At 45.6% G+C, this 13460-nt stretch overlaps 1 pseudogene; it reads left to right on the top strand.

The window, feature by feature from the left end:
* The first annotated feature begins 3234 nt into the window (after positions 1-3234).
* LOC115465384 lies at positions 3235-6581 on the top strand (annotated as a pseudogene).
* The last annotated feature ends 6879 nt before the right edge of the window (positions 6582-13460 follow it).

Raw genomic sequence — 13460 nt, 5'->3', positions numbered from 1 at the left:
GGGCCAGCATGATCAGAAAAACAAAGTCACCAGACAACAAAGGTAGAAAAGATCATTTTATTTTCATTAGAGTGTTTGGAATATGTCCACTTTGAGAATCAGGTGCTCAACATTAAAAGTTTATATTTACTTATTTATGGCATTTTATCCCACATTAAACATGAATTAGGGTGTTTTGTGGCTGTACATGAGAATTGTGATATTATGATCCCTTGTTTCATATTGTTGACGGTCTGCATTTTACGTATGGGTGGTATATTGGTGTATTAGGTTCTGCCCAGTGTAATATTTATGTTACAGTAAGGTTCTGAGTGTGTTTTTGCACAAAGTTGTGCATAGTGTTTTGAAGTTGAGCGATTGTGGTTAGTATATGCTTTGAGCAACCACTTTATTCTTTGACAAATACTACTACTACTACTACTACTTAACATTTCTAAAGCGCTACTAGGGTTACGCAGCGCTGTACAATTTAACATGGAAGGACAGTCCCTGCTCAAGGAGCTTACAATCTAAAAGACAGGTGTACAATCTAAAGACAAGTGTGGAGTCCGTCTGATAGGGAATACTATATTTCACGAAAGGTTAGGTGCCGAACGCAGCATTGAAGAGGTGAGTTTTAAGCAGAGATTTGAAAATGGGTAGGGAGGGAGCTTGGCGTAGGGGTTGAGGAGGATTGTTCCAGGCAAAGGGTGAGGCAAGGCAGAATGAGCGGAGCCTGGAGTTGGCAGTGGTGGAGAAGGGAACTGAAAGGAGGGATTTGTCCTGTGAGCGGAGGTTACGGGCGGGGACATAGGGGGAGATGAGGGTAGAAAGGTAGTGAGGAGCCGCAGACCGGGTGCATTTGTAGGTAAGGAGGAGAAGTTTGAATTGTATGCGGTATCTGATCGGAAGCCAGTGAAGTGACTTGAGGAGAGGGGTGGTGTGAGTATATCGGTTCTGGCGGAATATAAGACGTGCGGCAGCGTTCTGAACGGATTGAAGGGGGGATAGATGGCTAAGTGGGAGACCGGTGAGGAGTAGGTTGCAGTAGTCAAGGCGAGAGGTAATGAGAGCGTGGACGAAAGTTCGTGTGGTGTGCTCAGAGAGGAAAGGGCGAATTTTGCTGATGTTGAAGAGGAAGAAACGACAGGTCTTGGCAGTCTGTTGGATATGCGCAGAGAAGGAGAGGGAGGAGTCGAAGATGACTCCGAGGTTGCGGGCAGATGGGACGGGGAGGATGAGGGTGTTATCAACTGAGATGGAGAGTGGAGGAAGAGGAGAGGTGGGTTTAGGTGGAAAGACGAGGAGCTCGGTTTTGGACATGTTCAGCTTCAGGTGGCGGTTGGACATCCAGGCAGCAATGTCGGATAAGCAGGCCGATACCTTGGCCTGGGTCTCGGCGGTGATGTCTGGTGTGGAGAGATATAGCTGGGTGTCGTCAGCATAAAGATGATACTGAAAACCATGAGATGAGATCAGTGAGCCTAGGGAGGAGGTGTAGATTGAGAAGAGAAGGGGTCCAAGGACAGATCCCTGGGGAACTCCAACAGATAGTGGGATGGGAGTGGAGGAAGATCCATGAGTGTGTACTCTGAAGGTGCGGTGGGAGAGATAAGAGGAGAACCAGGAGAGGACAGAGCCTTGGAACCCAAAAGAGGACAATGTGGTAAGAAGTAAATCATGATTGACAGTGTCAAACGCAGCGGATAAATCGAGCAGGATGAGGATGGAATAGTGGCCTCTGGATTTGGCGAGGAGCAGGTCGTTGCAGACTTTAGAGAGTGCTGTTTCTGTCGAGTGTAGAGGGCGAAAGCCGGATTGAAGTGGATCTAGGATGGCATGAGAGGAGAGAAAATCAAGGCAGCGACTTTGAACGGCGCGTTCAAGTATTTTGGAGAGGAAGGGGAGGAGAGAGATGGGGCGGTAGTTGGAGGGGCAGGTAGGGTCAAGTGATGGTTTTTTTAGGAGAGGTGTGACTACGGCGTGCTTGAAGGTGTCAGGGACAGTTGCAGTGGAGAGAGAAAGGTTAATGATGCGACAGATGGAGGGGGGGATAGTATTGGAGATGGTGTTAAGTAGGTTGGTGGGGACATATGATATATATCTAATATCTAAATTTAATAAAAGGTATTGTGGCTTTTATTTTTATTTATTTTTTCTGTGTTAGACAATTATGGATTTAAGCTCCACCCCTGGCCCCACCCCTAACCCCGCCCTCTTTAGCCTCCCCAAACAGTTGGGTCACCGACCGTCTATGCCCCTCTCCACCACCACACTAACCCTCACTGACAAATGACAGCGGGTCCCAGGAGTGAAGAGCAGTGGGAAGACTCACCGGAGAGTCAAAGGCGAAACGTCGGACTGGGATAGTCTGTGTGAAAGCCGGGGGGGGGGGGGTTGTGCTGGAAGGGCAGTTAATGAGTGAGTCACACAGTGAAAAAAAGCACCAAGAGCAGCACTTCCGTCCCTGACTCCCTGCACCCAGACAAAGGAGGCGGCCTGCCAGGTGTGGGAGCCGGGTTAGAAAGAGCGGAGGGGACGCAGTAAGTGAGCAATTTCAACTTGTAGTACTGCAACTGGGGAAAAGTGTTTAAAAAGCAGCCGATCACCACCTCTTCCCTCCTGCAGTTGTCAGCGATGTGGTCGGGACTCGGGAGGCACCTGTGACGTCGTCGGTCACTCTTCATTTATATAGTAGGATATTAACACTTTCCTTTCTCCATTCCTATTCTTATCCGTTACTTATCTGCTGCCATAACTCTATCCCCTAGAATTACTTTCATAGAACTTCTACTGCTTTGATTCTGCTCTACTAATGGCTGAAACTCTCTTACTCTTGACTGACTCCACCCTTAGGACTGATATCTAGTTTTATTTTCAGTTCCTTCACTGTCCCTGCCGTTAAAAACTTACACTCTCTTTTTCTCCCTCTGAAACTGACATCTCGCTACTGGCAGTCTATTTCGCTGCCACATTTCTCCTCTTTTTATTGCTTTATTAATTTATTCGGTGTCTTTAACCCCCCCCCCCCCCCTTATTTCCTGCTCTTAAGGCTTTATCTAACTCAGTTGCTCAGAACTTCCTCCTTTTGCTTTTTCTGCTGCTTAGAGGCTGCTCCTCTGCCCCACCCTTCTCTGTGTTTTCACACTGGTGCCTTTAGGTCTCTTGAGACTGTCTTTTCCATCTCTCTCTGTGGCTACTAATCACTTTTTGTTTTAAAACTTTTTCTGTACTCCTAAGGATGTTAAGAGGTTCTTACTGAGAGATTCATGAACACTAGGGCTGTGCCTGCAGTTCTTAAGTCTCTGTTTTAAAACTTTCTTTCTTTCTCTCTCTTCTCTGAACCGCCTACTTCCTCATTACCGCAGTCCATCTCTAGCAGTGCTGTTTGGTTTCCTTTAACTTACTAACTGTGCATGTTTGTTTAGGACTGCGTCCAATTTTTCCCACATACAGCCGCCATCTTGTCGCGGATCTGAGCCGGGATTTCGGAAGGGATTTATTCGGCACTGTAGGCCCTAGGCAGGTCGGAGCTGATACGAACCCTATCTGCGGCAAATCCTCTATCCCCTCGGACCTGTTTGGGTCGGAAAACTGGGCAGCGGGGGAGGAGGTATTTATTGGCCCCTTGAGCGGCGCTCTCCGGTCTGAAGTGGGGGGTGACTCTGGAGCTCTTTTGCTTATTGTTTTTCATGAGAGCTGCGAAGCCTCAGCAACTCTGTCCCGACCCGGCAGTAGCTGAGGCCAGGGAAGGAAATCTTGGTAGTCAAATACAAGGACAGCAGAACAGTGGTAGTATTGGTAATCTAGGTGGTTTGAGCATGAGCCCTGTAAATCAAGGACTTGCGTCTGCAGCATCTAATTTGGCAAAGCAGACAGCTGGTTCTTCTGGATCTACCACACCTGTGCCACAGACACTAAATTCACAAGCACAAAAACAAGTTGGAATGGTAACCAGTAGCCCTGTCGCATCACAGACTGGACCTGGGATATGCATGAATGCAAATTCTAATCAAACACACCAGGGCCTTCTCAGCAGTAACTCTGGACACAGTTTAATGAGTCAGCCGCAGCAAGGGCAGGGGCAAGTAATGAATGGATCTCTTGGAGCAGCTGGAAGGGGTACAGGAATGCAATATTCTGGCCCTGCCATGCAAGGAAATGTTAGCAGCGTACTGGCAGAAACATTAACCCAAGGATCTTCTCAGATGCCTAGTCGTACGGGCCTGAACACAGCCCAAACAGGAGCTACGACAAAAATGGGAATGACAGGTAATACCAATCCCTTTGGACAGCCCTTCAGTCAAACTGGAGGGCAGCAGATCAGAGCTTCAGGAGTGAGTCCACAGTTACCAAACACAGTTGGAATGGCCAACAGTTTGCCTCCCTTTTCTGCTGACATCAAGAGTACTTCGGTTACCACTGTGCCAAATATGCCTCAGCTGCAGTCGGAGGTACAGCAGGTGGGTATTGGAACAACACCGTCAACGGGAACTGGACCCACTGCTGATCCAGAGAAATGCAAACTGATACAGCAGCAGCTGGTTCTACTGCTTCATGCTCATAAATGTCAAAGACGAGAACAAAGAAATGGAGAGGTGAGGGACTGCTCATTCCCCCACTGTCGAACCATGAAGAATGTCCTCAATCACATGACGCATTGCCAGGCTGGGAAAACCTGTCAAGTTGCCCATTGTGCATCTTCACGACAAATCATCTCTCATTGGAAGAACTGCACACGACATGATTGTCCGGTATGCCTCCCTTTAAAAAAATGCCAGTGATAAGTGAAATCAACAACCTGTTCTAGGGTCTCCTACCGGTGGAATCCAGAACCCAATTGGCTCAGTGGGCGCAGGCCAGCAAACTACTGCTGCTTTAAATAGCCCAGATCCAATTGATCCCAGCTCCATGCAACGAGCATATGCTGCTCTAGGTTTGCCTTATGGCAACCAGTCACAGACACAGTTACAGCCTCAGGCACCAGGCCAGCAGAGTCCCGAGGATTTGGCCATTGGACATAAGATTGAAACGTGCTAGAGCTCAGTCAAGTTCCGTGGAGAATTTACTGTCCTGCAAGTGGACAGCTTTGGTTGATCAAATGCTGCTGATAAAATAAGGGCTGTTATATTGCAACATCTTTCCCACAGATGAGATGACTGATTATCGTTTTCTGGCTTTGTTCCTTTGGCCTTGGTGATTTCTTTTTATATATATTTCTATGGGTAATGAATGAATGTATTTTTATGGTTTTAAGAAATTCTGATGTGTATTTATAGAATAAGAAGTTGAACTAGTGGTGTGTTTATATTGTTTATTAATAAAGATGATATGTTGATTATATAAAATATTTATGTTTTCCTGATTTTTTTATTATTCAGCAACCAGCACGGCCTCAAGTTCACCAGCAAAGGAGGACTATAAATACAATTGGAAATCAGACAAACCTTACCACAGGAGGAATGGCAGCTGACCAGCTAGTAAATTTAATCTCGGAATTGGCTCTTCCAACTTCTGTTGGGACAGCAAATCAGTTGCTGAATGATGGCACAAAGTCTAGTAATGTTGGAAACCTCAGCACTATGCCTACGGCTGCACCGCCATCCAGCACTGGAGTGAGGAAAGCATGGCATGAACACATCACTCAGGATCTGCGCAATCACTTGGTGCATAAGCTTGTCCAAGCTATCTTCCCCACACGTGATCCAGCTGCACTGAAGGATCGTCGTATGGAGAACCTAGTGGCCTATGCCAGGAAAGTGGAAGGAGATAGGTACGAGTCAGCTAACAGTAGGGATGAATATTATCATTTACTAGTAGAGAAAATCTACAAAATTAAAAAAGAACTGGAAGAGAAACGCAGATCTCGTTTACAGAAACAAAATCCATTCCCAGCATCCAGTGGAACTATGAATGTAAACAATGTGAGAATAGGCCAAACACCACCATCCAGCACTGGAGTGAGGAAAGCATGGCATGAACACATCACTCAGGGTCTGCGCAATCACTTGGTGCATAGGTTTGTCCAAGCTATCTTCCCCACACCTGATCCAGCTGCACTGAAGGATCGTCGTATGGAGAACCTAGTGGCCTATGCCAGGAAAGTGGAAGGAGATATGTACGAGTCAGCTAACAGTAGGGATGAATATTATCATTTACTAGCAGAGAAAACCTACAAAATTCAAAAAGAACTGGAAGAAAAACGCAGATCTCGTTTACAGAAACAAAATCCATTCCCAGCATCCAGTGGAACTATGAATGTAAACAATGTGAGAATAGGCCAAACACCCCCTCAGGCCGGAGTGCAACATCAGAATCAGGTTCCTAATGCATCTCTCCCCATCAGGGCCGGTCTTAGGCAGAGGCGGCCGCATAGGGCCCTGCGTCTAAGGGGGCCCTGCGCCTAAGGGGGCCCCGCGCGGCACGCCTCAACTCTGCCTCGCCTCACGCCTACGACCTCTGCTGCCGGCCCACCGCTGCTCGCCTCACGTCACGACCGCATCCGACCGCATAATCATCATCACTCCCTCCCCCGAGCTTGCCTGCAGCCAGGGTCCCTCCCGTACTCCGTGCCGCCAGACGACCCAGTTCTGCCACCCGTCACCGACCCAGCTGGCACCTGACCCAGCATTTTAAAAAAAATCTACAAGCGGTGGTGCGGTGCCTCGCGTCTGAGAATAAAAGAAGAAAAATCACTTCGTCCGTTGGCCGGCCTTCCCTCATGTCCTGCCCTTGCGGAAGTTACATCAGAGGGCGGGTCACTGTGAGGGAAGGCCGCCCGACGGACGAAGCGAATTTTTTTCTTCTATTAGACGCGAGGCACCGCACCGCCGCTTGTAGATTTTTTTAAAAAGCTGGGTCAAGTGCCGGCCGGGTCGGGTGGCAGAAGAGGGTCGTTTGGCGAGTCGGGGAGGGGGGGCTTAGACAGGAGGAGGGCTCAGATGGCTGGAGGGAGGGGGAGCAGGGGAACGAGGAGAGTTGCTGGACATGGGTGGAGGGCAGGGGAGGGGTTTCTGGACATAGGTGGATGGCAGGGGAGGGCAGGGAGGACAGGAGGGTCGCTGGACATAGATGGATGGCAGAGGGGACAGGAGGGTTGCTGGACATGGGTGGATGGAGGAGAGAGAAGAAATGCTGGACATGGATGGAGGCGAGGGAAGAGTGAGGAAGGAGATGAGGAGGGAAAAGGAAGAGAGGAGAAAAAGTGCACATGGATAGGCAGAAGCTGGATCCACTGGACAGTCAAGTCTGCGGAGGACCCAGCTTTTACTTACGGATGTAGGGCAAGAAATGAAGAAGAAAGGCGGAAAGTAAAGAAATAAATGGAAAGGAAGCCCTGGAAACGGAGTTAAGAGGACAGATAGCAGCACAATCGGATACTGAGCCAGCATGATCAGAAAAACAAAGTCACCAGACAACAAAGGTAGAAAAAACTATTTTATTCAGGATTTATTAATTGGAATATGTCAGTTTTTGGAAATGTGCATCTGTGATATTTTTCATGTAAGTTTCAATTTTTGTAGTATTGCTGCATGCTGATTCTGACTTCTTGAGGTTACTTTCCAGTTCAGTATTTTGCCTTCATGTGTTTTTCAGGTGTGATCAAGGAAGGTGCAGTATTCTGCTAGCGTATAGTTTGCAGCCCTTTTTGTTTTTGTTTTTTTTCACTAGGTTGTGCACTGGTGTTTTAGAGCCCAGTGTAATTACAGTTGCCTTTCCACGCCACGCATAAGGTTGTAGCTCGTCCTGTCCTTGGAATTAGTGCTGTTTATGGTTTGTTAAGGTTATGAGTGTGTTTTTGCACACGTTTGTGTATAGTGTTTTGCAGTGGAGAGATTGTGTGTTGGTCTTACTAAGGTGGTACCAAACATCAGAAAGGGTGTAGAGCCTAAATCATGACACACTACCTCTAAAAGGGTGTTTTGTGGCTCTGCATGAGAATTGTGGTATTATGATCCCTTGCTAGCTTCATATTGTTGACGGTCTGCATTTTCCGTATGGCTGGTATATTGGTGTATAAGGTATTAATTGTGACAATTTGTTTTTACTTATTTTTTTTCTGTGTGTTGTCAGACAATTATGGATGACAGAGTCGGAGTCTTCTTGAGTCAGAGAGTTGTGGTATATATTTTAAAACAATTTTAATACCTTGGTGGTCTATATGTTTTTATATTGTACATTATATTTCACACATCACTTTATTTTATTGTATATCTTTTCATTTCATTTTTATTTTATTGCATATATGGATTACAGAGTAATAGGGGAATTTGAAAGTACTGAATCTTTTCTTAATATTTTTCCTTTATTCTCCTTTGTTATGAGAATTGGAACTACTAATTGTAGTGGACTTGAACTGAATAATTTTTGGGGAGGGGAGGTTTCATGATAGCATTGTGCTTATTATTTCAATCCGTTTTTTTGTACAAGTTTAGATTCATTTGTCTTTATTTGAAATTTCATAAATAAGATTATTCCATTTTTAGAACATTTTTTTATCAATGGGGTGGAGCTAGGTGGGTGGGGGGGGGCTACGGTGGGGCGGGGCTAGGATGGGGCCCCACCAAATTGGTCTGCATAGGGCCCCGCACTTGCTAAGACCGGCCCTGCTCCCCATCACTAACTCCATGAATCTGCTGGGGCCACTGAGCGGGCAGTTGCCACGACCACCGGTATCCCAGTCTCCTCGCCATCAAACTCCAGCTTCTGCCTCAGCTGTGGCTGTAATGCCACCAATCCAGCTCCCAATTCCACCAGGAAAGACAACACCACAGTGTCATCTTCAGCGCAAACTCCAACGCCAACACCAGGCTCTGTACCAAATGCCACTCAGACACGAAGACCTACCCCATGGACAAGACCTCTCTTGCACCCTGCAGTTCCTAGACGGTGAGGTACCAGGGGTTTCTGAGTCTGAACACTTAGGAACGAGAAGAGGGGTAAGTATAATCCCTATTGACATTTCAAACTTTCTTTTCTTCATTACTCCATGTTAGAGTTAACACTTGTTTTGGGTTGTGAGTAAATGCTTGTCTTCTGTCACTCCAAATTATGGGGATTCCTTTACCATCCATTTTGCGAGTAGTGAAAATCTTGTACAAGTACTTTGATGGTGAAGGGGGTTCCTAATTCTTTGGAGAGGCTATATGAGGTCTAGACATTAAGAGATATTTGAGTCATAGTAGATACACAACAGATATTTGAGTCATAGAAGATGTAAATAATGGAGATATGGAGGGGCATAATCGAACGCGAACGCCCATGTGTAAGGACGTCCATCTCCGAGAACGGGTCCGTGAAGGGGCAGGCCGAACCCTATTTTCGAAAAAGATGGACGTCCATCTTTAGTTTCGAAAATACGGTTTGTGCCAGGCAAATGCATTGGATGTGGGCGTTTTTTGAGCTGGGCGTTTTCGTTTTTCAGCGATAATCGAAACCGAAGCGGCCCAGCTCAAAAACGACCAACTCCAAGGCTTTGGGTCGTGGGAGGGGCCAGGATTCGTAGTGCACTGGTCCCCCTCACATTCCAGGACACCAACTGGGCACCCTAGGGGATACTTCTAAAAAATAGAAAAAAAACATTACATTACCTCCCAGGTGCATAGCTCCCTTACCTTGGGTGCTGAGACCCCCAAATCCTCCCTAAAACCCACTCCCCACAACTCAACACCATTACCATAGCACTTAATGGTGAAGGGGGGCACCTAAATGTGGGTACAGTGGGGTTTTTTTTTTTTTGGGGGGGGGGTTAGAGGGCTCCCATTTACCACCACAAGTGTAACAGGTAGGGGGGGATGGACCTGGATCCACCAGCCTGAAGTCCACTGCACCCACTAAAAACTGCTCCAGGGACCTGCATACTACTGTGATGGAGCTGGGGATGACATTTGTGGCTGGTATACAGGCTGAAAAAAAGTTTTTAAAGTTCTTTTTTTTGGTGGGAGGGGGGTTAGTGACCACTGGGGGAGTCGGGAGGTCATCCCCAATTCCCTCCGGTGGTCATCGGGTCATTTAGGGCACTTTTTTGGGACCTGTTCGTGACAAAAAGGGGTCCAGAAAAAGTGCCCTAAATTCTTGGTAAAAACGCCTTTCTTTTTTCCATTATCAGCCTAGCGCGCCCATCTCTCCTTGGCCGATAACCGCGCCCCAGTCCCGCCTTCACCATGCCTCCGACACTCTCCCGTCAACGTTATTCGTTCCCGCGACGGAGTGCAGTTGAAGACGCCCAAAATCGGCTTTTGATTATACCGATTTGGGCGCCCGCGAGAGAAAGACGTCCATCTCCATAACAATTGGCTTGCAAGCTGTCACGCTTCTAAATATCTCTCCTTTTCAATGAGAGACAGTGCCAGCGAATACGTGAGTTGGGGGAAATATGGCTTTGCCATGCCATCCTTTTACATTTAGAGTCAGATAAGCCTAAAATTAGGGAAGTACTTTTCTATCTGTGACAGCATAGAATATATAGATTTTTAAGCTTCACTCTGTGTTGCTGTACAGTACTTTCTTTTAATGAACGCTGCCTTTCTTTGCTTTGTAAGAATGAATTAGCTGTTTTTTTCCATATATTACTATCACCCGTAAAAAAAAAAAAAAAACTTCCTCGTTTCTTCATTTTTTTTTTCCCTATGACGCAGTTTGAAATCCTTATCTATTTCTGACTTAGTATTTTTGGTAACCTTGAGCTGCATAAAAAGATTTTGCAAGCCTTTTAAACATTCTATTCTAATTCCGGGACTGTTCCGTACAGCTAGCTACTTCTTACTTCCAGTTTCTAATTTTTTTTTTAACTGCTGCAGACCTGTTGTTTGTAATCTTTAAATATATCACTGTGGTATTTGATATGTACTATGTCGTCCCATTGGAGCTCTTAAAGTAAGAAAGAAACATTTTAATTTGCTTCACTTGCTAAGATAAGGCTTAAAACCTCATAAAAGGTTTGATTGTGTTGGGTTATTCACTGTTTTGTTTCTATATTTTACAGTGCGTTAGACATCATTGTTGAAGTTAAAGATTTATTGCCCTTAACACATTTACTTCCGAAACTAGAGAGCTGTAGCCAGGAACTGTGGCTGCTCTTGGAGATAAGTTTTTCAATCAGTTCAGTCTTTTTGGACATCATTTCTTAACCTTACACAAAAGAAGGAAACTTTCGTCCTGCCTACTAAAAAGAAACGGAAGCTATCTCGTTACTGCTTACGAGAGTGCTTATAATTTTACTTTTGCCTGTTATATGATCTAACTTTTAAATAATAATTCTGTAGCCACTAATTCCACTTACTAAGAGTTCTAATATGAATTCAAGCTTACAGTTTTTGTTTTTGCTCTACAGTGCTGTGTTGCAGGGACCAAGATCACACACGGGAAACTATGTTACTTCATTGTTTCCTTAGGATTAATTGCAGTATCTTAAGTTCTATAGGCTTTACATGATATAGGAATTAATTACATGCTTATCAATTGCATGCTTCAAATTTTTGATAACTATGTAGATGGGCTTATGGATTGTTATTCTTTTTAAAATGCTCTCTTGTTTTGTGCAGGAATCTTACTTTTTCCTCAAATAACTGCTTAATTCATGTTTTATTATGCTTCTACTTACAATCCTGCCTTGTCTCCATCTCTACCCATCTTTCCCCTCCCCTTAACACCCCCTTCCTCACCCTCTGCCAAGCCCATTTCCACGCCTCCTGACCCTCCCCCTTCTATAACCCCTCCCCTTTGCCCCCTGACACTCAACCTATCCCTCCTCCTGCAACACCCCCATCCAATACCCCTCCCCTTGACACCCCTCCTTCTCCTGACCTATCTCATTCATTCTGACGGAAGCAGTTCTGCAGGGTTCCCGTGGGGACGGAAGCAGGTCCTGCGGGGTTCCCCGGGGATGGAAGCAGTTCTGCGGGGTTCCCATGGAAGTGTAAGCTGCACTGCATCAGCCTCTCATCTACCGAGTACCTTGAGTGCTGTCTCCTCCTCCTCCTTGCTTTAACAGCACAAATGTGGAAAGTCTTCTGTTAAGGAGGTGGTAGAGACACAAATGATGATGGAATTCAAAAAGGCTTGGGATGAACACAGAGGATCTCTAATTAGAAAATGGAAGTTATAAAAATCCTAACCTTAAATGGCTGCATGTCTGTGGATGTGTCAAGTGACGCTTAGATGGCGACTCTGGCTGTGATTAACTAGGGCCAATTCCGGGCAGACTTGTATGGTCTGTGTCTAATATATGGCAGTCTGGTTTAGGATGGGCTAGATAGGGCTTAGACAGCAACTTCAGTGGCTGGAACATAAGGACAGTGCTGGACAGAGTTTTACGGTCTGTATCCCACAAATGAGAAGACGAATAGACTGGAGTGGGCTTCAGCGAGAACTCCAGCAGCTGGAACATAAGTATAGGGCCAGATAGACTTCTATGGTCTATGTTACAGAAACACGAAAGAAAGTATATAATATCACACTCGTTGATTTAATCATGAATTGATAATGAGTGTGACTATTTGGCAGACTGGATGGACCATTATGGTCTTTATTTGCTGTCACTTACTATGTTACAATTAATCCTCTTTGCTCCCGGGCTGATAAGTAGACCTCAGCTCTGACATGGGCAAGAGCATCGGATGTCACCTGACCTACTGACGCATGCATGTGGTGACCTCTCAGCACACAGTGCCAGAAATCAGAGACAGATCTTACATGTGCACACCAGCGTGTTCTAAGTTTCAGCTTCCATTCCTTCCTTGCCTACAGTGATGTGGCTCAAATCCAGAGAGAGACTGAGGGAGCTGACCAGAATTTTCTTTTATGTACCATAAAATTCTTGCGGGGATGGGTGGGGATGGGTTAAATTCTTGTGGGGATGGGTAAGATTCCAGTGGGGACGGGTGGGGATGGGTGAGATTCTAGCAAGGACGGGCAGGGATGGGTAAGATTTCTGTCCCCGTGCAACTCTCTAAAGTAACCTAAAAAGAACAGAGGGTCACAATAGTAACCATAATGTTTACTACATATGGTTTTACACAATATTCTGAATTTATTCACAATATTCTAAATTTTTCTGTTCACTATTTTCAGGGTAAACAAAAGTCGCTCCCTTTTTGATTCTGTTTAGTAGTCAAAACCACTTGCACAATATCTGGAAAATATGTTCTTTAATAACAAGGAATATTCTGTGTCTAATGCTGTTACAGATTATTTTGAAGATCCTAAACATACTGAACTTGGAAAGTTTCCCGCCAGTACGCTGTATCCTCATCAAAGTTACCCAGAGGGAATACATGCCTTAAATTCCAGATTCCTATCCTGAAATTATGCTACCAGAGTGAACCTATATCCCGGTTCTAACTGTATTCTATTTTCTACTGCCTGTTATAGCATTACTTATCCATCAGTTCAATCCAACTGGTAAGTCCTGCAGGCCTCCCGCACCTAAGGGCTCAACCCTTGGGGAAAGGTAGTCAAAGCAGGTGAAGTTTCCTACCTGA

This window comes from Microcaecilia unicolor, chromosome 3 (genome assembly GCF_901765095.1).
Source record: "Microcaecilia unicolor chromosome 3, aMicUni1.1, whole genome shotgun sequence".
Taxonomy (NCBI): Eukaryota; Metazoa; Chordata; class Amphibia; order Gymnophiona; family Siphonopidae; genus Microcaecilia; species Microcaecilia unicolor.
This window is presented reverse-complemented; position numbering and strand designations above follow the sequence as displayed.